The sequence below is a fragment of the Triticum aestivum genome, chromosome 2B (assembly GCF_018294505.1).
Source record: "Triticum aestivum cultivar Chinese Spring chromosome 2B, IWGSC CS RefSeq v2.1, whole genome shotgun sequence".
Lineage (NCBI taxonomy): Eukaryota > Viridiplantae > Streptophyta > Magnoliopsida > Poales > Poaceae > Triticum > Triticum aestivum.
The window spans coordinates 53,787,393-53,812,108 of NC_057798.1; the positions used below are offsets into that span (position 1 = coordinate 53,787,393).

The following is a 24,716-nucleotide window of genomic DNA, read 5'->3' on the forward strand; positions in this document are numbered from 1 at the left end:
ACGATGAGATTTTCTCATCCGTAGCGATGCTTAAGTCCGTCGGATTCATGTTAGCATTTAGCTGCATTTATGAAATCTGGCAGATGGATGTCAAAACGAGTTTCCTTACAAGTTTTTGTAAGGAAAGGTTGTATGTGATACAATCAGAACAGTTTTGTCGATCCTAAGGATGCTAAAAGGTATGCTAGCTCTAGCGATCCTTCCATGGACTGGAGTAAGCATCTCGGAGTTGGAATGTGCACTTTGATAAGATGATCAAAGATTTTGGGTTTATACAAAGTTTATGAGAAACTTGTATTTCCAAAGAAGTGAGTGGGAGCACTATGGAATTTCTGATGAGTATATGTTGTTGACATATTGTTGATCAGAAATGATGTAGAATTTCTAGAAAGCATATAGGGTTGTTTAAAAGTGTTTTTCAAGGGAAAACCTGGATTAAGCTACTTGAACATTGAGCATCAAGATCTATGAGGATGGATCAAAACGCTTAATGGTACTTTCAAAATGAGCACATACCTTGACATGATCTTGAAGGTGTTCAAGATGGATCAGTCAAAGAAGGAGTTCTTGGCTGAGTTGTAAGGTATGAAGTTAAGACTTAAAGCTCGACCATGGCAGAAAGGAGAGAAAGGACGAAGGTCGTTCCCTATGCTTGAGACGTAGGCTCTATAGTATGCTATGCTGTGTACTGCACCAGAAGTGTGCCTTGCCACATGTCTGGCAAGAGGGTACAAAGGTGATCAAGGAGTGGATCACCAGATAGCGGTCAAAATTGTCCTTGGAGTAATAAGGACATGTTTCTCGATTATGGAGGTGATAAAGAGTTCGACATAAAGGGTTACGTTGATGCAAGCTTTAACACCTATCCGAGTGACTCTGAGTAGCAAACCCGATACGTATAGTGGAACAACCATTTGGAATAGCTCCAAGTGGAGCGTGGAAGTAGCATTTACAATATGACATAGAGAATTGCGAAGTACATACGGATCTGAATGTTGCAGACCTGTTGACTAAAACCTCTCTCACAAGCAAAACATGATCAAACCCCAGAACTCATTGAGTCTTAATCACATGATGATGTGAACTAGTTTAATGACACTAGTAAACTCTTTGGATGTTGGTCACATGGCGATGTGACCTGTGAGTGTTAATCACATGGCGATGTGAACTAGATTATTGACTCTAGTGCAAGTGGGAGACTGTTGGAAATATGCCCTAGAGGCAATAATAAATTAGTTATTATTATATTTCATTGTTCACGATAATCGTTTATTATCCATGCTATAATTGTATTGATAGGAAACTCGGATACATGTGTGGATACATAGACAACACCATGTCCCTAGAAAGCCTCTAGTTGACTGGATCATTGATCAATAGATGGTTACGGTTTCCTGACCATGGACATTGGATGTCGTTGATAACGGGATCACATCATTAGGAGAATGATGTGATGGACAAGACCCAATCCTAAGCCTAGCACAAAGATCGTGTAGTTCGTATGCTAAAGCTTTTCTAATGTCAAGTATCTTTTCCTTAGACCATGAGATTGTGCAACTCTCGGATACCTAGGAATGCTTTGGGTGTACCAAACGTCACAACGTAATTGGGTGACTATAAAGGTGCACTACAGGTATCTCCGAAAGTGTCTGTTGGGTTGGCACGAATCGAGACTGGGATTTGTCACTCCGTGTAAACGGAGAGGTATCTCTGGGCCCACTCGGTAGGACATCATCATAATGTGCACAATGTGACCAAGGGGTTGATCACGGGATGATGTGTTACGGAACGAGTAAAGAGACTTGCCGGTAACGAGATTGAACAAGGTATCGGTATACCGACGATCGAATCTCGGGCAAGTATAATACCGCTAGACAAAGGGAATTGTATACGGGATTGATTGAGCCCTTGACATCGTGGTTCATACGATGAGATCATCGTGGAACATGTGGGAGCCAACATGGGTATCCAGATCCCGCTGTTGGTTATTGACCGGAGAACGTCTCGGTCATGTCTACATGTCTCCCGAACCCGTAGGGTCTACACACTTAAGGTTCGATGACGCTAGGGTTATAAAGGAAGTTTGTATGTGGTTACCGAATGTTGTTCGGAGTCCCGGATGAGATCCCGGACGTCATGAGGAGTTCCAGAATGGTCCGGAGGTAAAGATTTATATATGGAAAGTTGTTGTTCGGGTTCCGGAAAAATTCGGGTTTTTTCGGTATTGTACCGGGAAGCTTCCAGAAGGTTCTGGAGGATTCCGGAGGGGTCCGGAGGTCCGGGAATTGTTCCACCACGTCCAATACAGCAGCATGGGCTGTAAGGGGGCGCTCTAGCCTTAATGGGCCAGGGGCACCAGCCCCCCCAAAGCCCATGCGCATGGGAGGGGGGAAACCCTAAGGGGGAGGGCCTCCACTTGACTTGGGAGGCACTCCTCCCCCCTTGGCCGCACCCCTTCCTTGGAGGAAGGGGCAAGGCTGCTCCTCCCCCCTCTCCCTTGCCCCTATATATAGTGGAGGGGAGGGAGGGCAGCCGCACCTAAAGCCCTGGCGCCTCCCTCCCTCCCGTGACACCTCCTCCTCTCCCGCAGGTGCTTGGCGAAGCCCTGCAGGATTGCCACGTCCTCCACCACCACCACGCCATTGTGCTGCTGCTGGATGGAGTCTTCCTCAACCTCTCCCTCTCTCCTTGCTGGATCAAGGCATGGGAGACGTCACCGGGCTGTACGTGTGTTGAGCGCGGAGGTGCCGTCCGTTCGGCACTAGGATCTCCGGTGATTTGGATCACGACGAGTACGACTCCTTCAACCCCGTTCTCTTGAACGCTTCCGCTTAGCGATCTACAAGGGTATGTAGATGCACTCTCCTTCCCCTCGTTGCTGGTTTCTCCATAGATAGATCTTGGTGACACGTAGGAAAATTTTGAATTTCTGCTACGTTCCCCAACAGTGGCATCATGAGCTAGGTCTATTGCGTAGATTCTTTGCACGAGTAGAACACAAAGTAGTTGTGGGCATTGATTTTGTTCAATATGCTTACCGTTACTAGTCCAATCTTGTTTCGACGGTATTGTGGGATGAAGCGGCCCGGACCGACCTTACACGTACTCTTACGTGAGACAGGTTCCACCGACTGACATGCACTTGGTGCATAAGGTGGCTAGCGGGTGCCAGTCTCTCCCACTTTAGTCGGAACGGATTCGATGAAAAGGGTCCTTATGAAGGGTAAATAGCAATTGGCATATCACGTTGTGGTCTTGCGTAGGTAAGAAACGTTCTTGCTAGAAACCCATAGCAGCCACGTAAAACATGCAAACAACAATTAGAGGACGTCTAACTTGTTTTTGCAGGGTATGCTATGTGATGTGATATGGCCAAGAAGAATGTGATGAATGATATGTGATGTATGAGATTGATCATGTTCTTGTAATAGGATTCACGACTTGCATGTTGATGAGTATGACAACCGGCAGGAGCCATAGGAGTTGTCTTTATTTATTGTATGACCTGCGTGTCATTGAACAACGCTATGTAATTACTTTACTTTATTGCTAACCGGTAGCCATAGTAGTAAAAGTAATAGTTGGCGAGACAACTTCATGAAGACACGATGATGGAGATCATGGTGTCATGCCGGTGACGATGATGATCATGGAGCCCCGAAGATGGAGATCAAAAGGAGCAAAATGATATTGGCCATATCATGTCACTATTTGATTGCATGTGATGTTTATCATGTTTATGCATCTTGTTTACTTAGAACGACGGTAGTAAATAAGATGATCCCTTACAACAATTTCAAGAAGTGTTCTCCCCTAACTGTGCACCATTGCTAAAGTTCGTCGCTTCTAAGCACCACGTGATGATCGGGTGTGATGGATTCTTACGTTCACATACAACGGGTGTAAGTACGATTTACACACGCGAAACACTTAGGGTTAACTTGACGAGCCTAGCATGTACAGGCATGGCCTCGGAACACAGAGACCGAAAGGTCGAGCATGAGTCGTATAGTAGATACGATCAACATGAAGATGTTCACCGATGATGACTAGTCCGTCTCACGTGATGATCGGACACGGCCTAGTTGACTCGGATCATGTAATCACTTAGATGACTAGAGGGATGTCTATCTAAGTGGGAGTTCATAAGATGAACTTAATTATCCTGAACATAGTCAAAAGATCTTTGCAAATTATGTCGTAAGCTCGCGCTTTAGTTCCACTGTTTAGATATGTTCCTAGAGAAAATATAGTTGAAAGTTGACAGTAGCGATTATGCGATCAATAGAAAGCTTATGTCCTTAATGCACCGCTCAGTGTGCAGAACCCCAAACATCGTCTGTGGATGTTGCGAACATCGGACATACACGTTTTGATAACTACGTGATAGTTCAGTTAAATGGTTTAGAGTAGAGGCACCAAAGACGTTTTCGAAACATCGCAGAACATATGAGATGTTTCGAGGGCTGAAATTGGGATTTCAGGCTCGTGCCCACGTCAAGAGGTATAAGACCTCCGACGATTTTCTTAGCCTGCAAACTAACAGAGAAAAGCTCAATCGTTGAGCTTGTGCTCAGATTGTCTGAGTGCAACAATCACTTGAATCGAGTGGGAGTTGATCTTCCAGATGAGATAGTGATGTTTCTCCAAAGTCATTGCCACCAAGCTGCTAGAGCTTCGTGATGAACTATAACATAACAGGGATAGATATGATGATCCTTGAGGTATTCGTGATGTTTGACACCGCGAAAGTAGAAATCAAGAAGGAGCATCAATTGTTGATGGTTGGTGAAACCACTAGTTTCAAGAAGGGCAAGGGCAAGAAGGGATACTTCATGAAACAGCAAATCAGTTGCTGCTCTAATGAAGAAATCCAAGGTTGAACCCAAACCCGAGACTAAGTGCTTCTGTAATAAGGGGAACAGTCACTGGAGCAGAATTACCCTAGATACTTGGTAGATGAGAAGGCTGGCAAGGTCGATAGAAGTATATTGGATATACATTATGTTAATGTGTACTTTACTAGTACTCCTAGTAGCACCAGGGTATTGAGATACCGGTTCGGTTGCTAAGTGTTAGTAACTCGAAATAAAAGAGCTACGGAATAAACGGAGACTAGCTAAAAGTGAGCTGACGATACGTGTTGGAAGTGTTTCCAAGGTTGATGTGATCAAGCATCGCACGCTCCCTCTACCATCGAGATTGGTGTTAAACCCAAATAATTGTTATTGGTGTTTGCGTTGAGCATAGACATGATTGGATTATGTTTATCGCAATACGGTTATTCATTTAAGGAGAATAATGGTTACTCTATTTACTTGAATAATACCTTCAATGGTCTTGCACCTAAAGGAATGGTTTATTGAATCTCGATCGTGGTGATACACATTTTCATGCCAAAAGATATAAGATAGTAATGATAGTACCACTTACTTGTGGCACTGCCATGTAAGTCATATTGGTATAAAACGCATGAAGAAGCTCCATGTTGATGGATCTTTGGACTCACTCGTTTTTGAAAAGTTTGAGACATGCAAACCATGTCTATTGGTGTATACGCATGAAGAAAATCCATGCAGATGGATCGTTTGGACTCACTTGATCTTGAATCACTTGAGACATGCAAATCATACCACATGGGCAGGATGACTGAAAGCCTCGTTTTCAGTAAAATGGAACAAGAAAGGAACTTGTAGGAAGTAACACATTTTGATGTGTGCAGTCCAATGAGTGCTGAGGCATGAAGTGAATATCGTTATGTTCTTACTTCACAGATGATTCGAGTAAATGTTGAGTATATTTACTTGATGAAACACAAGTCTGAATTATTGAATGGTTCAAGTAATGTCACCATCTATGAAGCTCGACTTGTGGAGAAGAGTTTTTCACAAGTTCAAGAAGTTAACTATGATGAGATTTTCTCATCCGTAGCGATGCTTAAGTCCATCGGATTCATGTTAGCATTTAGCTGCATTTATGAAATCTGGCAGATGGATGTCAAAACGAGTTTCCTTACCAGTTTTTGTAAGGAAAGGTTGTATGTGATACAATCAGAAAAGTTTTGTCGATCCTAAGGATGCTAAAAGGTATTCTAGCTCTAGCGATCCTTCCATGGACTGGAGTAAGCATCTCGGAGTTGGAATGTGCACTTTGATAAGATGATCAAAGATTTTGGGTTTATACAAAGTTTATGAGAAACTTGTATTTCCAAAGAAGTGAGTGGGAGCACTATGGAATTTCTGATGAGTATATGTTGTTGACATATTGTTGATCAGAAATGATGTAGAATTTCTAGAAAGCATATAGGGTTGTTTAAAAGTGTTTTTCAAGGGAAAACCTGGATTAAGCTACTTGAACATTGAGCATCAAGATCTATGAGGATGGATCAAAACGCTTAATGGTACTTTCAAAATGAGCACATACCTTGACATGATCTTGAAGGTGTTCAAGATGGACCAGTCAAAGAAGGAGTTCTTGGCTGAGTTGTAAGGTATGGAGTTAAGACTTAAAGCTCGACCACGGCAGAAAAGAGAGAAAGGACGAAGGTCGTCCCCTATGCTTGAGACGTAGGCTCTATAGTATGCTATGCTGTGTACTGCACCAGAAGTGTGCCTTGCCACATGTCTGGCAAGAGGGTACAAAGGTGATCAAGGAGTGGATCACCAGATAGCGCTCAAAATTGTCCTTGGAGTAATAAGGACATGTTTCTCGATTATGGAGGTGATAAAGAGTTCGACATAAAGGGTTACGTCGATGCAAGCTTTAACACCTATCCGAGTGACTCTGAGTAGCAAACCGGATACGTATAGTGGAACAACCATTTGGAATAGCTCCAAGTGGAGCGTGGAAGTAGCATTTACAATATGACATAGAGAATTGCGAAGTACATACGGATCTGAATGTTGCAGACCCGTTGACTAAAACCTCTCTCACAAGCAAAACATGATCAAACCCCAGAACTCATTGAGTCTTAATCACATGATGATGTGAACTAGTTTAATGACACTAGTAAACTCTTTGGATGTTGGTCACAAGGCGATGTGACCTGTGAGTGTTAATCACATGGCGATGTGAACTAGATTATTGACTCTAGTGCAAGTGGGAGACTGTTGGAAATATGCCCTAGAGGCAATAATAAATTAGTTATTATTATATTTCCTTGTTCATGATAATTGTTTATTATCCATGCTATAATTGTATTGATAGGAAACTCAGATACATGTGTGGATACATAGACAACACCATGTCCCTAGTAAGCCTCTAGTTGACTGGCTCGTTGATCAATAGATGGTTACGGTTTCCTGACCATGGACATTGGATGTCGTTAATAACGGGATCACATCATTAGTAGAATGATGTGATGGACAAGACCCAATCCTAAGCCTAGCACAAAGATCGTGTAGTTCGTATGCTAAAGCTTTTCTAATGTCAAGTATCTTTTCCTTAGACCATGAGATTGTGCAACTCTCGGATACCTAGGAATGCTTTGGGTGTACCAAACGTCACAACGTAATTGGGTGACTATAAAGGTGCACTACAGGTATCTCCGAAAGTGTCTGTTGGGTTGGCATGAATCGAGACTGGGATTTGTCACTCCGTGTAAACGGAGAGGTATCTCTGGGCCCACTCGGTAGGACATCATCATAATGTGCACAATGTGACCAAGGGGTTGATCACGGGATGATGTGTTACGGAACGAGTAAAGAGACTTGCCGGTAACGAGATTGAATAAGGTATCGGTATACCAACGATCGAATCTCGGGCAAGTATAATACCGCTAGACAAAGGGAATTGTATACGGGATTGATTGAGTCCTTGACATCGTGGATCATCCGATGAGATCATCGTGGAACATGTGGGAGCCAACATGGGTATCCAGATCCCGCTGTTGGTTATTGACCGGAGAACGTCTCGGTCATGTCTACATGTCTCCCGAACCCGTAGGGTCTACACACTTAAGGTTCGATGACGCTAGGGTTATAAAGGAAGTTTGTATGTGGTTACCGAATGTTGTTCGGAGTACCGGATGAGATCCCGGACGTCACGAGGAGTTCCGGAATGGTCCGGAGGTAAAGATTTATATATGGAAAGTTGTTGTTCGGGTTCCGGAAAAAGTTCGGAATTTTTTCGGTATTGTACCGGGAAGCTTCCAGAAGGTTCCAGAGGATTCCGGAGGGGTCCGAAGGTCCGGAAATTGTTCCACCACGTCCAATACAGCAGCATGGGCTGTAAGGGGGCGCTCTAGCCTTAATGGGCTAGGGGCACCAGCCCCCCCAAGGCCCATGCGCATGGGAGGGGGGAAACCCTAAGGGGGAGGGCCTCCACTTGACTTGGGAGGCACTCCTCCCCCCGTTGGCCGCACCCCTTCCTTGGAGGAAGGGGCAAGGCTGCGCCTCCCCCTCTCCCTTGCCCCTATATATAGTGGAGGGGAGGGAGGGCAGCCGCACCTGAAGCCCTGGCACCTCCCTCCCTCCCGTGACACCTCCTCCTCTCCCGCAGGTGCTTGGCGAAGCCCTGCAGGATTGCCACGCTCCTCCACCACCACCACGCCGTTGTGCTGCTGCTGGATGGAGTCTTCCTCAACCTCTCCCTCTCTCCTTGCTGGATCAAGGCATGGGAGACGTCACCGGGCTGTACGTGTGTTGAACGCGGAGGTGCCGTCCGTTCGGCACTAGGATCTCCGGTGATTTGGATCACGACGAGTACGACTCCTTCAACCCTGTTCTCTTGAACGCTTCCGCTTAGCGATCTACAAGGGTATGTAGATGCACTCTCCTTCCCCTCGTTGCTGGTTTCTCCATAGATAGATCTTGGTGACACGTAGGAAAATTTTGAATTTCTGCTACGTTCCCCAACAGGTCAATATGACACGAGGTGGGGTAACGGAAGACCCGCAGTACGGAATGAGAACAGTGGATCTCAACAATCTTGCGTATGCAGACGAACCATTCGTCCTAGCCAATGATGTGGCACAGGTTTTCTATGGTGAAGGACATGTCTACCAAGCCAAGAAAAAGAAAAGATAAGAAAGCGAATGCATCGTACGATGAGCCAAAGCGGCACATAGTTCTTTCTGGGAAGAGAAACATCGTGGGAGTGGATGACAAGACAGACAAGTCAGAAGATTATGAAAAGTTTGATGAAATTGCTCTATTCACAGTGAATATTGACCCGAGCATCCCGTTAAATGATGAAGATTTTCCATGGTTACGGCGCAAAAGGACACACGCGAAGAAAAAGTTTCACACCCAAAGATCTGGGATGTGATCGGCTTCACTATCATCACTTTCTTCTGTGTTTCACACCCAGAGGGGAATCTCTGTAATAGTTAGTGTAGTTATGTGTTTTGGCATTTGAAACGCGAAGAAATTTTATGTGCAAACAAATTCTTTCATGCCTTTACTGATTTTTAAAGTTAAGTTATTCACAAACTAGTGATTCACACTAATTTCAAATAATTCAAAATTTAAACTATTCAAATTTGAAAACTACGGGCACTAACAGAAAGTTTGTACCTAAAGAGGCTGTGTCAGCCTCCGGTCAGGCTATGGCCCCACCATCACCATTTAGTGCCGGTTCGTACCACGAACCGGTACTAATGAGGTTGTGTCAGGTAAGGCTGGGGCCCCACGAGCACCTTTAGTACCGGTTCATGGATGAACCAGACGTAACCTGTTTTTTAGTCCCACCTCGCGAAGTGAGAGGGATAAGGAGCGGTTTATAAGCCCTGAGTGCAGAGACGATGAAGAAGAGGCTCAATGCTCACGTTGCTTAGCTTCAAGCCTTCAGGAATACGGTAGACTGCACGGAGCTATGCGCAGTGCAGTTTACACTATTCCGAAAGGCTTGAAGCAAATTAACGAGCATTGCACCTCTTTTTTATTTTTAATAACTTATTACAACTCCGGACTTCTTCTGTTATGGCAAAAACTAATTGCACGTCGACATTTCTTTTTTTTAAGTTATAACTCCAGACTTTGACCATCAAGTTTTGCAGAAAAGAAAAAATAGCAGAAAAGAAGAAAAACTATAGCTGAAAAGAAAAAACTATATAAAAAATATTCACACTAATTTCAAATAATTCAAAATTTAAACTATTCAAATTTAAAAACTACGGGCACTAACAGAAAGTTTGTAATTTTTTGTACCTAAAGCAAAAATATTCACAAAGAAACTCTAAATACACAAAAAAACAACACAAAAATAAATAAAGCAAAAAAAAGCCCGCCTACTAGGCCAGAGCGGCCTGCATACGACTAGAAACCCAACCTGTTTTTAGGCTAGGATGCAGGCCCGCAAAGGCCAGGTTGGCCCACAGGGCAGCAAATTAAGAACACGTAGGCCCAGTAGGCCTGCTTTGGAGAGGAGCTCGAGAGAGCGACCGCACGGGGGTTTATAAAACCAGTGCGGTCGCCCCTCGGCTAGCGAGGTGGGACTAAACTTGCCGCACCGCACCTGCGCCAGCGCACCCCCTTTAGTACCGGGTCGTGGCACAAACCGGTACTAAAGGGGGGGCCTTTAGTACTGGTTTGTGCCACCACCCGGTACTGAAGGGGGTCGCTTCCCGCCGCTTGGCCTGGCCAAAACAGGCCTTTAGTACCGGTTGGTGGCTCCAACCGGTACTAAAGGTCCTTCTATATATACAACAGCTACGAAAATTTCAGTTTCCCTCTATGTGTGTTCCTCTGTTTCTGTCTCCGTCGCCGTCGCCGCCGCCCTCGATCGTCTCCGTCGCCGCTCGTCTCCGTCGCCGCCCCCGTCCCCGTCGCCGCCCCCGTTCCCGTCGCCGCCCTCGTCTCCGTCGCCGCCCCGGTCCCGACCCCGTCGCGCCGTCCCCGTCCCTGTCGCGCCGTCGCCGCCCCGGCCGTCGCCTCGCCGTCGCCGTCGCCCGCTGTGAGCTCTCCCCCTCTAACCCCTCTCCCTCGCCCCCGGCGGCCACCATGGGCGCCGCCCCTCCCCGAGCCCATACACACACACACAAGCATGCATGAACACACAAACACACACGTACATATGTATTTTGTATGTTTAATTAGTTTAGATTATTTAGTGTTTAATTAGTATATACGTATTTTGTATGTTTAATTAGTTTAGATTATTTAGATTATTATTTTTTCACTATTATATATGAATGCATGTTAGATGGATATAATTAGTGTTTAATTAGTATGGAAATTTTTTATATAATGTTGTTTTTCAGTTTTTTAATGGATGTATAGAAGTTGTGTTTTCTGTTTTTAGTGTTAGATGCTTAATTAGTATGAAATAGTATATAGATTTTTGACATATGCAATGATAGCATAATTAGTGTTATATAGAAATGTTAGAAATTTTAGTTATCAAAATCTAATCATTAAAAAAATGTTACTTTTTGCGGGCACATAGCTAGTATTTGTTCTCGACGATGCCCGGCCCGCATCCTCGCCGTCGACCCGTCCACGACGACGTCCAGCTGACCCATGTCCGGGACTAGGCTCCGCCGGGCTGGCACTGAGAGGTGCTGCCTGGAGGGGCGCGCCGCTTGATGAGGAACCCGGCCCCGGGTCCCGTCGTCGACCCTGATCTCGTTTGGTGGTGTTCGTATGGGCCAGTTTCGGTGCGGAGGGACCCGGCCCCGCCGGAGGTGGTACGTCGCCGTGTCAGGGAGGAGGACGAGCACGTCCATCGCTACATGGTTGCGTTAGAGGGCGGCAGGTTCTCCAATACCTGGCAGTATCTTCGGGGATCTCACTTCAGCTATGATCCTGTGAGGGTTCCTTCTCTTTGGGTGTCCACCGCCCGCGCCGCAGGAACCGCGAGTGTCCTAGATTCTTCTGTAGTATTCGATCTTTAATTAGCTACCTAGCCAGTGATGTACTATTCAATATTATATATTATTTGAGACGATGTATTCAAGATTATATCTATTATTCTAGACGATGTATTCGAGATTATATCTATTATTCAAGACGATGTAATTTGAATACTAAATTGTTTTATATTTCTTTTGGATTAGTTAAATAAAAGCTATGGCAGACAATACCGACAGAGAGGGAGAACAGACCATGTTCGATATGATACGCGGGCCAGATGATGATTAGAATAAAGAAGATTATGACGGCTCCGAATTTCTAAACAACACCGGAGAGGGTGATATGATATTCGATCGCGACGACCGAATTGATGAAGTCATGAACTACGATTATGACGATGACGAAGAACATGTTGATCCTGAAACAACAAAGACCGCCGAGGTATATATATTTATATAAGCAGGTATCTGGTGATCATCACATGTTTTAAATGACTTGCAGATATATTAACGAATCAATCTTTGTTCTTTCAGCCATCCGGATCGAGCAAATCTTCAGGCAAAAGGATGAAACGAGGCCCGAACAAAAAGTTTAAGGAGGGCGTAAAGTACAATATCGAGGCAGTCAAACCTAATGGTGAACCATTAGCGCCTAAGAAGATTGCGGACAAGTTCGTTCGTCAGTGCGGAGTTCTTGTGAAGGACCAACTCCCGATCTCCCTTCAAGAATGGAAAGAGCCAGCAAAAGACAAAAGACAAAAAGACAAAGAGGACGCTGCTCCACGTCCAGATGTTACTTTTGTCGACAAGAATCAAAAAGATCTGCTTTGGGATACTCTCATGGAACATTTCACCCTACCAGATCATTTCACAGAAACATATGTGCAGAAAGTCAAGGACGCTGCTCTTAGGAAGATGGCGGTTGCATTCAAGAACCACAAGAATCATGAATGGGACAAGTACGTCAAGGGAGGAAGGAAGACTCCAGTATTCGAGGGAACACTAGAGAACCAACGTGCTCATTGGGACGATTTCGTGAAATTCAAGGATTCGGAATTAGCTAAGGAACGGTCGAGAATAAACAAGAAGAATGCCGAAAAAAGGATAAGTTCCATAAGCTGGGGCCAGGTGGCTATGCGGTGGCAATGCCTAAGTGGGATAAGTCTGAGAAAGAGATGGAGGATGCAGGTGTCACTCCGGTTACTAAGAGCTGGCCCCCCAGGTGCAGGACTTGGTTCTATGCGCATGGGGGGAGTTGGACCCGAAGACAGGCAATGTTTCGACGAAGGCAAGTCTAAAGGGAGCCGACGATGCGATACTTGTTGCAATAGAAGAGGCACGATCGGGGGTGTTCCAGCCCAACAGAGAGAACGACGAGCTTATGCGTGCCCTGGGAAATCCTGAACACCCGGGAAGAACACGAGGCATGGGCACTATTCCGTGGTATGAGGGGTTTTCAGACTGGAACAACGACTACAGAACCCGTGCGAGAAAGAAGATTGCGGAGGAGAAGAAGAGGAAGATGGAGGAGGAGCAGAGGAAGCGGGACTATGAACACCTTCAAGGCCTAGAAGCAAGTCAAGCGGAATTGGCAGTCAAATTCCAGCGGCAGCAGGAGCAGATCGACTCACTTACCCAGCAAAGGGGGTCTCAGCAGCTGCAGCAGCTAGCGGATGATCCAGCATTGGATAGCACCGGCCCATCCATGCCGAGAAGCAGCGTGGGTTCGGTCGCCCAGGACGACGCAATGCTGGGTAGATACCCCGTGGATGACATCACGGAGAACACTAACTGTGAGCTACACGTCAAAATGAAGAACATATCCATGAAGGTGGCGGACGCCGTTGCTTTTACAAATCCCCCCGAGGCAACCTTCCTTTGCAACCCGATTCCAGCGGGCTATGCTCGTGTCTTGGTTGATGAGGTGGTGGACCCACCATATTCGGAGCTACAGCTTGACATTCCTGGAGGTGACGGCGAGCGCTTTCTCGGAGAGGCCAAACATCGTATCATCCTATGGAAAAAGGATTGCATCATCTTTCGAAGGCCACCGACACCGCGTCAGCCGACTCCTCGTCGAAGTCCGCCACCGAGTCAGCAGTCTCCCGCTCCTGCAAGTCCACCAAGTCCGGCAAAGTGTCAGGCCACTCCTCCTCCAAGTCCGGCAAAGTGTCAGGCCACTCCTCCTCCTCCAAGTCCGCCACAGCGTCAAACGTCCACTCCTCCTCCAAGTCCGGCACAACCTCAGGCCACTCCTCCTCGTCCAACTCAGCCCCGTCAGCCGTCTCCGCCGCCTCAGCAATCGCAGAAGAGACACCCCGCAGCTATGGTGCGTAGCGGTACGAGTCGAGGTAGTACAGGAAGTACATGCGGAGGCAAGCGATATAAATATGGTCCAAGCCTCATGCCTCTTCCGCAGAGGGCTTATGATAGGTCCGAGGAGGAAATCGCAGCCATATCGAAGGCCGAGGTGGAAGCCTATTTTGCACCGAAACCGCCACCGCCGCCAAGGGAGAAAGTGCCTGAGGAAACGATTGACCACTTCATTCGTATGGCTCAACCACCAGCTCCCAAGCCTGTTGACACAGACTATGAGCGCCACATCAGGAAGTTAAATCGAGCACGTCTACAAAAGGAGGCGAGCACGTCTACATCGGGATCGAGCAAACAAGAAGCAGCTGACAAAAAATGCGGGAAAACCATTCCCCAGCTAGGAGAACAGGCGACGCAATCGATCCCCTTGCTTGTTGTGCCAACAACACGTGACAGTACGCGCGCCCAATATTATTGTGGGCAAATAGTGCATGTTCCCGAGGTGGGAAATGTGGTAATAACGGAGGAGCATATAATGCAGGCTGAAGTTCTCAACATCACTGTTGGACAACTCCTCGAGATCGAGCCCATGCCTGTGCTTAGAGAGGATGAAATAAAACGGAAATATGTCCGGGGCCAACCTTTGGTCGTGCCAGACAAGGTCAAGAACCTCCCAACGAGAATGTATGAATTGCATCAATGGTACATGAACATTACCAACATTTCAGATCGATTTTCCCTCATGGTGAATGTCAAGGAGGAGCATTACTTCCATGAGAAAGCTCTGTCCGTTGAGTATTCTGAACTGTTTCAGTTATACAATCAAGACGCACTCGACAAATCTATCGTCAGTTGCTATTGTATGTAAGTGATTTCTTTTTGTAATTTAAGTCTCAAGCTACCTGTAGTGATCCTTTTGATCAATCATTGCTTGTAATTATCCTCACTATATTCTTTTCTGTGGTATTATGCAAGGATGAAGATGTATGAAATGAGAAAACGTGGACGCTTTGGCATTGGGTTCATTGACCCAAACACCGTTAATGAATACACATGGCGGATAAATGCACATCATCAAAAGGACATAGAGGACAACATGCTAGAGTTCTTGAAGCGCCTCAAATACAATGAAGATATACTACTTCCTTACAACCTCCAGTGAGTCACACTGTCTTGTACTACAAATTCTCTGTTTTTGCCTACTAGCTAGCTACATGTTTTTGCTTACATATGCCCACTTAATTAAGACATGCAAACGTGTGTGCATGCAGATTTCACTGGGTCTTGTGTATCATTAAAGTTGACGACGGAATAGTTGAAATACTGGACTCACTACTCAAAGCAAAAACTGACTATAACATCTTGTTTGGGATAGTCAACAGGTAATTTAATTCAATCATTATTAACTATATATCTCGGCCTATTTAGTTCGTCATTTCATGATATGAACTATTTAATAACCCCTTTATTCATTTTCTTTGTCGGCGGGGCAGGGCTTGGGCAAGGTTCATCAAGGTCACGGAAGGCGAATGGAAACCAAAGCTTAAATGGTTTCGATCAAAGGTAAGTAATTAAGTAGTACTAGCTAGCTAGCTAGCTGCGATCTCTTTAATTATCATGCTTGATTAATTATTATCTGATCAAATTCCATTCTCGTAAATGCCCTGAAGCAGGCGCAGGGGACTGATCTGTGTGTATTCTGCGTTTGCGAGAACATTCGCATGATGGCGTCCGAAAGGAGCAGATCTCAAAGACAGGAATGGGTACGCTTGTCAGAACACTATTCACAATTTTTACACCATTATCGATATCTAGTCACACAAACTAATACACATGCATATTGATCTCCTTCTTAACAGTTCAAAGAGGTGCGGGAGAAGCTCCTAGAAACGGAGCGCGTAGAAGCACTTCAAGAGGAAATAGCGGGATTTTTGCTCGACCAGGTCATAAATCCGAAGGGAGAATACTATTACCCGCTACTGCCCCCATGAAAACCACTTCCAATTATCATCGTGCTCCGAAGGCACCAATTAGGCTAATGCCACTGGCTCCGAAGGCAACATGCATATGTAGGAGAAATTGTATATAGCTATACATGTGTGTATGTGTGAATTAATTAATATGGTGGTTTGTGAGACATTGATGATATATATATATGCATGATTGGTTCTACTAGAAATTATATATATATATATATATATATATATATATATATATATATATATATATATATATATATATATGTGCATAACGTGTACAATGTGTAGTATCGTAAAATATCAGCAAATGAAAAAGAATTAAAATGGAAACACAAAATTAAATGAAAAAGAAATCATAAAACTAAAAAACCCCAAACCTTATAGTACCGGTTGGTCTTACCAACCGGTACTAAAGGGCTCCAGGCCCCCGGAGCTGGCTCGTGCCACGTGGTTGCCCTTTAGCACCGGTTCGTGCTGAACCGGTACTAAAGGGGGGGGGGGCCTTTAGTGACCACACTTTAGTGCCGGTTATGGAACCGGCACTAAAGGGCCTTACGAACCGGTGCTATTGCCCGGTTCTGCACTAGTGTACTAGTTTTAGAAGTGTGCAAAAAGATGCACGGATGTTGTAATAGTAAAAAATAATCTTACCAGGGTATCTCCATGGTAGTTACCGTAGTTCAACACGTGCACTAGTGGCACGTATTGACCATAATGTTGAGGAGTTTGATTGTAGATATTGTAATTCTCAAGATCAGTACAAAATCCGATCAGATGATTTTTCTCCTGATAAGTTAATTCGGAGCCTTCGGTGTAGTAGGTTCTGTCTACCATCTTCCGCACATTCTTTGAAGAATGAAAATAAGCTGTCAATGGAGATAAGTTGTCAACTATATATATTTTGAAATAAACAACATAAATTACTTAATAACTATGTTAAGCTCACATGGGGGAAGAATTGGAGGTGTATCCACAATGACCCAAATCGAAGGTCTCTCTTGCTCGATTGTAGGATCACCAAGATCCATGGTGACAAGCATACCCTCATCAAGACCATACATTTTACAAAGTGCTTCCCAATTTTTGCAACCAAAATGGGTTACACTCTGAGCATTGTACAGCTTTACTTGAAAATCCACACCATGATGGGTACTTAGGATAATTTTTTTGGTTTCGAAACTTTCTTGGTCTTCAAAACCCATCCTCTCCAAGACATAGCGTCTTGCAAAGCATGGGATAAGCTAGTCGAATTGGAAAAGATGAAAAATACACGTTAAAATAGTTTAAGTCGTGCTTAATTACGAAAAAAACTATTGTCGTCGTTGCGTACCATATGAACATCGCAGGTCTCCTCGAGCTTAATGCTGAAGCGCCGATCTTCGTCCAGCTCAATGAACCTGTCGCAGATACCTCGGTCGTCGTGGCACCAGTCGCACTCCCCCGGGCGGTTTTCGTCGTCCGATGAGTACGACATTTCCGGCCTACGTTCATAATTCAAATATTAAACTGGATCATTATTATTAATCACGGGTTGACTATCGATGATCGATGTACGTAGCTCCTTCTTTCATTCCCGAATGCATTATTATATCAAATTGTCTAGCACACGGGAATGAAGGAGAACTTATCCAATATGAGCATTCAATAAGCAAAACCAAATCATAAAATAAGCAAAACCAAATCATAAAATAAAGTATAGTATTCAAATTAGCATGCATTCAATAATTATAAGCAAAAGTACATCATCTCTTGGTGTCCGTACATCGTCGAATATTATCACTAATACAACTAGAACCGTAGCGCCCGACGGGCATCGACGCGGGCGGTGGACACCCAAAGATAAGGAATCATCACAGGATCATAGCTCCAGTGAGATCCCTGAAGAACCTGCCAGGTATTGTCGAACCTGCCCTCCAGTGCAACCATGTAGCGACGGACGTGCTCGTCCTCCTCGCTGAAACGGTGACGTACCACCTCCGCGGTGTCCGGATGCCTCACCACCGTCACTGGCCCACGCGACCGCCACCAAACAAGGATCGGGTCAACAACGGGCTGCCTCCTCACCAACCTACGTCCCCGGAAGGTAGCACCTCTCAATACCAGCCCGGCGGAGCCCAGTCCCGAACATGGCCCTGATCAAGCAGGCCTCCACCGCTGAGTCGACGAAGACGAGGATGCGGGATAGGCATCGCCGACGTCGATGCGGCAACTACTTCTATATATAGTTAAATAAAAGTAGTTTTATTAATTAAATCAACTATCTAGTTCAACTACTAAGCACTTACTATAAATAAATAAGTAGTACTTACTAAAAACAAACTACTTCTACATATAGTAAAATAAATTAGTTTATTAAATCAACTACCTAGTTCAACTATATATAAACTACTTCTTATTTTTTCCTTTTTCTAAATACTATGAACAAAAAAATCATTAAAATTCTATGAACAAAATTAATTACTAAAAAATCTAATCTAACAAAAAAATCTGTGACCTACATATCTAAATTACTACACATCTAACCTAACAAAAAAATCTAATTAATCTAACAAAAAATCTAACATAATATAAACAAATTAATTACTAAACATCTAATCTAACAAAAAAAATCTAATCTAACAAAAAAAATCTATGAACTACATATATAAATTACTACACATCTAATCTAACAAAAAAATCTAATTAATCTAACAAAAAATCTAACATAATATAAACAAATTAATTACTACACATCTAATCTAACAAAAAAAATCTAATCTAACAAAAAAATCTATGAACTACATATCTAAATTATTACACATCTAATCTAACAAAAAAATCTAATTAATCTAACAAAAAAATCCAACATAATATAAACAAATTAATTACTGCACATCTAATCTAACAAAAAAATCTAATCTAACAAAAAAAATCTATGAACTACATATCCAAATTACTACACATCTAACCTAACAAAAAAATCTAATTAATCTAACAAAAAAATGACGGTGGCCGGCGTACGGCCAGCGAAGGCGACGGCGAGGTGCTCACGTACGGCCGGCGACGGCGACGGCGAAGGCGACAGCGAGGTGCGGAGCGGGGCGGCGACGGCGGCGAGGCGGCGCGGGCCGGGGCGGCGACGTCGATCGGGGCGGCGCGAGCGGGCTGGGCGGGGCGCGGGCGGCGACGGCGCGGCATGGGGCTGGGCGGGGCGGCAACGGCGTGGCAGGGCGTGGCGGCGACGGCGTCGGGGCGGGGCGGCGACGGCGAGGTGGCGGCAGGGAGACGCGCGGCGACGGGAGTGGAGCAGGAGAGATCGAAGTCGCGCTAAGTGCCGTATATATAGCAAAGGCGTTGGTCCTGGTTCATGGCACCAACCGGGACCAATGCCCCCTTTAGTCCCGGTTGGTGCCACCAACCGGTACCAAAGGCCTCTTTTCAGCAGCCCAAAGGGCGGGAAACGAAGACCTTTGGTCCCGGTTGGTGGCTCCAACCGGGACTAAAGAGTGGCATTCGTCCCAATTGGTTCCACCAACCGGGACCAAAGAGCGGCATTGGTACCGGTTGATGCCACCAACCGGTACCAATGGACCCGTCTAACTACTTTTTTATTTTCTGCAGCTGTTTTTTTGTTGATTTTTCCTCCAGCTGTTTTTTTAGTCCCACCTCGCCAAGCGAGAGGCACTCGCAGCTGTTTATAAGCCCTGAGTGCAGAGAAGATGATGAAGAGGCTCAATGCTCCTGCACGTTGGTTAACTTCAAGCCTTAAGGAATACGGTAGACTGCACAGAACTATGTGCAGTGCAGTTGACACTATTCCGAAAGGCTTGAAGCAAATTAACAAGCATTGCACCTCTTTTTTATTTTTAATGACTTATTACAACTCAGAAATAAAAAGAAAAAAATAAATATAGCAGAAAAGAAAAAGAACTATATAAAAAACTACTCAGAAATGAATAGAAGCAAAAATAGTTGTGATTAATTGTACTAAAAAAGGAGCATAAATGCTTATTTTTAATGACTTATTACAACTCAGAAATAAAAAGAAAAAAATAAATATCGCAGAAAAGAAAGAAAAACTATATAGAAAACTACTCAGAAATGAATAGAAGCAAAAAATAGTTGTGATTAATTGTACTAAAAAAAGGAGCATAGATGCTTATTTTTAATGACTTATTACAACTCAGAAATAAAAAGAAAAAAATAAATATAGCAGAAAAGAAAAAAAAACTATATAGAAAACTACTCAGAAATGAATAGAAGCAAAAAATAGTTGTGATTAACTGTACTAAAAAAGGAGTATAGATGCTTATTTTTAATGACTTATTACAACTCAGAAATAAAACAAAAAAATAAATATAGCAGAAAATTAAAAAAACTATATAGAAAACTACTCAGAAATGAGCATAGATGCGCTTATAAAGGAAATTCAACTTAAATTCATAACAAATTTCAAGAGAAATTCGTATGAATTTAGGCTAAATTCCCTATATAAGAGCATCTACTTTCATTTTCAGAGAAGCTCAATAAGGCAGAGAGGGGGGGGCTTATAAACCGGTCTGATTTCCCTTCGGTTGGCGAGATGGGACTAAACTTTGGCCGCAACGAGGACCAACCCTTTTGTCCCGGTTGGTGGAATGGACCGGGACTAATGGTCGTCCTTTGGTCCCGGTTCAGACCACCAACCGGGACCAATGGTTATGGGCCAGGAGCGAGGGCCAACCGGGACCAATAGGTCCAGACGAACCGGGACCAATGGCCCACGTGGCCCGGCCGGCTACTGGGGCTCACGAACCGGGTCCAGTGCCCCCATTGATCCCGGTTCTGGATTGAATCAAAACTAATGGGCTGGACCGGCCTGGACCATTGGCCCTTTTTCTACTAGTGCGATGAGGTGGTGTCCTCCTCCGTAATCCTGACCCCGCCCAGCACGCCGCTGCCGCCAGCAGGTGCGCGAAGAGCCCGGCAGCGGCACGCAGCTCGTCGGTGCCCATGCGGTGCGCCGCCGCGTAGCACCGCGCGAAGCACGCCTCGAAGCCTGCCTGGTACGCGCGGCTGATCGCGCACAGCCGCTGCCCGAGCTGGCCGTAGAACCTTGCGTTGGACGACGCCCTCTCCTGCTTGCAGCACTCCACGAGCATGGCGCAGAGCTCCGCCTCCTGGCCTGGCCTCACGATCGACAGGAGCTTGTGCCCGGCCTCGTCGGCGCCGGCGCTCGACATGATCGTCTGGTATATCGTCCGACGGAGGTTGATCAGATTGGTCACCGTCTCGTCCTTGATCACCTCCATGTCTTCCTCGTCGTCGTCAGACTCATCGTAGTTGTCTTGGTCTTTGTCTTCGTCATCGCCGTCGGCTCCGAGCATGCTTCGTTTGAGGTCCTCGTAGGCTGCCTCGTCCTGCACGAAGGTCGCGCTTGGTTTGAACACGTTGAGATGGGTCTCGGGGTCGAGCTGATCGGCATGGCTGTCCTCGAGGGGGATCTCGATCTGATGCATGAACTGGTCCTCCTCTCGACGAGGTCAAGCTCCGGACGTGCGGGCGGGTGCTCCCGGAACCGAGTTCTCCGGACCGCAAAGAGGCCCTCGATCAAGAACCCGATGCGCCGGTCCACGTCGCCGTTGACGAGGATGCTCCGGAGGGCGTCGAACACGGCGTCGAGCTCCCTGGGGCACGACTCGGTGAGGGCGGCGCCGCACTCCGTGACGACCACCACGGCCACCTCCACGCCGTCGTCCGTAGGATAAGCGAGCAGCATCTCGACAAGCTCCAGCGCGAGCAGCTCGTGCGCCACGCCCTGGTTCACGAGGTGGGCGACGAACCTCGCCGCGGCGCCAGTTGGTGCTTGTCGCCGGCGACGTAGGCGCGCCGAAGGCGCACCACGAGGCGGTCGAGGAGCAGCCGGCCGACGGCCGGGATCTTGGAGTTGACGACGGCCGCGATGGCGGCGAACACGTCGGTGAGTGCCGGGCAGGCGGCCTGGGACTTGAGCAGCGCGCGGCAGAGAAGGCCGCGCCCGCGGACGAGGTTCTCGGCAAGGAGCTCCGGCAGGACGTGGCGGATGTTGGCGGCCGTGGCCTTGATCACTAGGCCGGTTATGCTGCGCCTCAGCGCGTCCCAGGTCCGCCGCTGGTATGCCGTGCCGGACGTGTCGTCGGAGTTGCCGGTCGCTGCTGTCTGGCGCGGCGGGACGTACATGGCTCCACCGGAGAGGAGCGGCGGGCGCGCCATCGCTCGTGAACTACAGCTAGCGTAAGCGCTTCGTGGTGTTTCCAACGAGGCGGTTCGACCGTGTATATAAAAACGAGACGAGAGGGGCTCCATCGGGCTCTGAACTCTGATCCAAGTCGGTTTTGATGGTTCAGACTTTTATATAATTGATAGCGTTTGCTGTGTTTAGACTTTTACATAAACTTATAGAGGTTGCCGAGTCGGTTCAGACTTTCAGACACAAACGCAAGCATCCCACTATGATCCTGATTTGCAAGGCAGTATGTTCATATATAAAGTTAGTTTTGAACTTTTATAATTGATAGCATTTGCTATGTTTCAGACAACAGTCTAATTTTGCGTGGCATGTGCAAAGCACCGGGGAGCCATACAACGGCCGGCAACGGAGACGAAGCGCAGAGATGCGGCGGTTGCTCGGAAGCAGCGACATCAGGCCAACAAATAAATTATTTGAACGGTCAAAACATCATATGTCATATACTGTATTTAGGAAGGGAGGGAGTAGTCGCCTGACTAATAATCTGCCCTTTATTTATGCCAAAATATCCATCCTGCAGCTTACATTACTGAATGGCCAGATCTATCTATGCTCAAACATCGGTCACATTACATCTTTGGTCATGACGCTGTAACCAGCGGTACAAGAATATAAGCATAAGAGCATCTCCAACAGGCGCGGCAAAAGGCGCGCCCGCGCGGTAAAATTACGTTTTAGCGTGCGCCGGCTGATCCCGCGCGCTCCAGCGGTGGCGGGAACTTACCGCGCGGGGGAAGCGCTTGCGCGCGCGGGAGAAAACGGCACGCGGCGCGGTAGATTTGGCGCGCCGCTTACCGCGCGCCTATAAATTGCCGCGCCCGCCACGCGCACCGCACACAGCCACGCGCCCTCCCCTCGCAAGCTCGCCGCCTCTCCGCTTCGCAGTTTCCGCACCACCACCGCGCCACCATGCCGCCGCGCCGCCGGGGTGCTTCGGGCTATCGCGGCGTCCGCGCGCGCCCCAACGGCTGGTTCTCCGCCGAGATAGATCCGGCGACGTGCGGCTCGGCCTCGGGACATTCCGGAGCGCGCACGAGGCGGCCCGCGCGTACGACCCGGCGGCGTGGCGCTTGGACAGGCCCCGGTCGCAGATGAACTTCCGGGACGTCTTCACGCGCGAGCAGGCGCAGCGCGTCGCCCCTCCGCCACGTCTCATCACCGACCTCGACAGTGCCGACCATGCTCGGCGGCAGCGCCGCCTCCTCGTCGCCGAGGAGGACGAGCCAGCCATGGCGGAGTGGCGCCGTCGCCACCCGGAGGACGTTGCCGACGAGCACGCCTACTGGGCGGAGAGGACAGCAAGGCGCCATGCGGAGCGGGCTGACCGGCGTCAGCGGAAGGCATTGGCGAACGAGCAGTGCGACATAGTTTCAGCAGGTGGGAGGTTGTTCTTCACGGCCGACGATGACCGTTGGGACGACATATGGCTCTCAACCTCGGACGACACCGACGAGGATGATGATGATGATGATGATGGTAACGACTTGGAGTAGTTTCTATCTATCTATCTATGCCGTAGTAGTGGCTATCTATCTATGTATGTCGAACTATCTATCTATGTATGTTGAACTATCTATCTATCTATGTAAAATATCTTGCATCGTTTTTTTTAGCTATGCAAAAAAAATGTCCGCGCGCTGTATTTTTACCGCGCCTGCTGGAGCTGCGCGCGCGGCTTTACAGCGCGGCTGCTGGAGCAAACGCCGCGCGCCGCGCCAAACCAGGCGTTGAGCGCGCGCCAAATCACTTTTTAGCGCGCGGCGCGTTCGACGCCTGTTTTAGATGCTCTAAGTTGATATAACTGATGAATTCATATCATTTCTGAAGGCGCGACCCCATTTTACGGGCATTGGAGTTTTACGCTTCATCATGATGCAGTAGCAGTCACCTCCCCGATTCTCTTCAGGTCGAATATTTCAATCCAATAGCCATCGGGATCCTTGATGAACGATACCTTTCATTTTCCCTGCGGCCAAGATACCATTAATTACATCGCTGCTCTAATCATTAGTGAACAGATATTAAAGTGCTACAAAGGAAAGTTAACATTTCTGGTCAAAACAATACTCAACTAGTGCAGTCATCAGCAGCAGATTTTATGCATCAGGCTAGCTCTACTTTTACATCCATAAATTGAGGTGAAAAGTTTGAACGGTTCAAGAGTAAAACTGAATTAATTGACAAAATACAAGAGAAATATTAGTGTTAATTCAAGCCAGAGGCTAGCTCATCAAAATTTACAGAAGACAATTCCACACAATATGCTCACTTGTCTGTCTTCGAAAATAGGAGGGTAAAGGAAAGCTCAACAACTCCGCAGAAGGTTGAAACTAATCAACGGCTTGGAGATAACTCTAGATTGAAGCAACGTGTAAGGGGTGGGCAT

At 46.5% G+C, this 24,716-nt stretch overlaps 1 pseudogene; it reads right to left on the reverse strand.

The window, feature by feature from the left end:
* The window catches only part of LOC123038934 (pre-mRNA-splicing factor cwc22-like), a 44,212-nt pseudogene extending 21,919 nt beyond the window's left edge, over positions 1 to 22,293 (reverse strand).
* Positions 22,294 to 24,716: the final 2,423 nt, after the last annotated feature.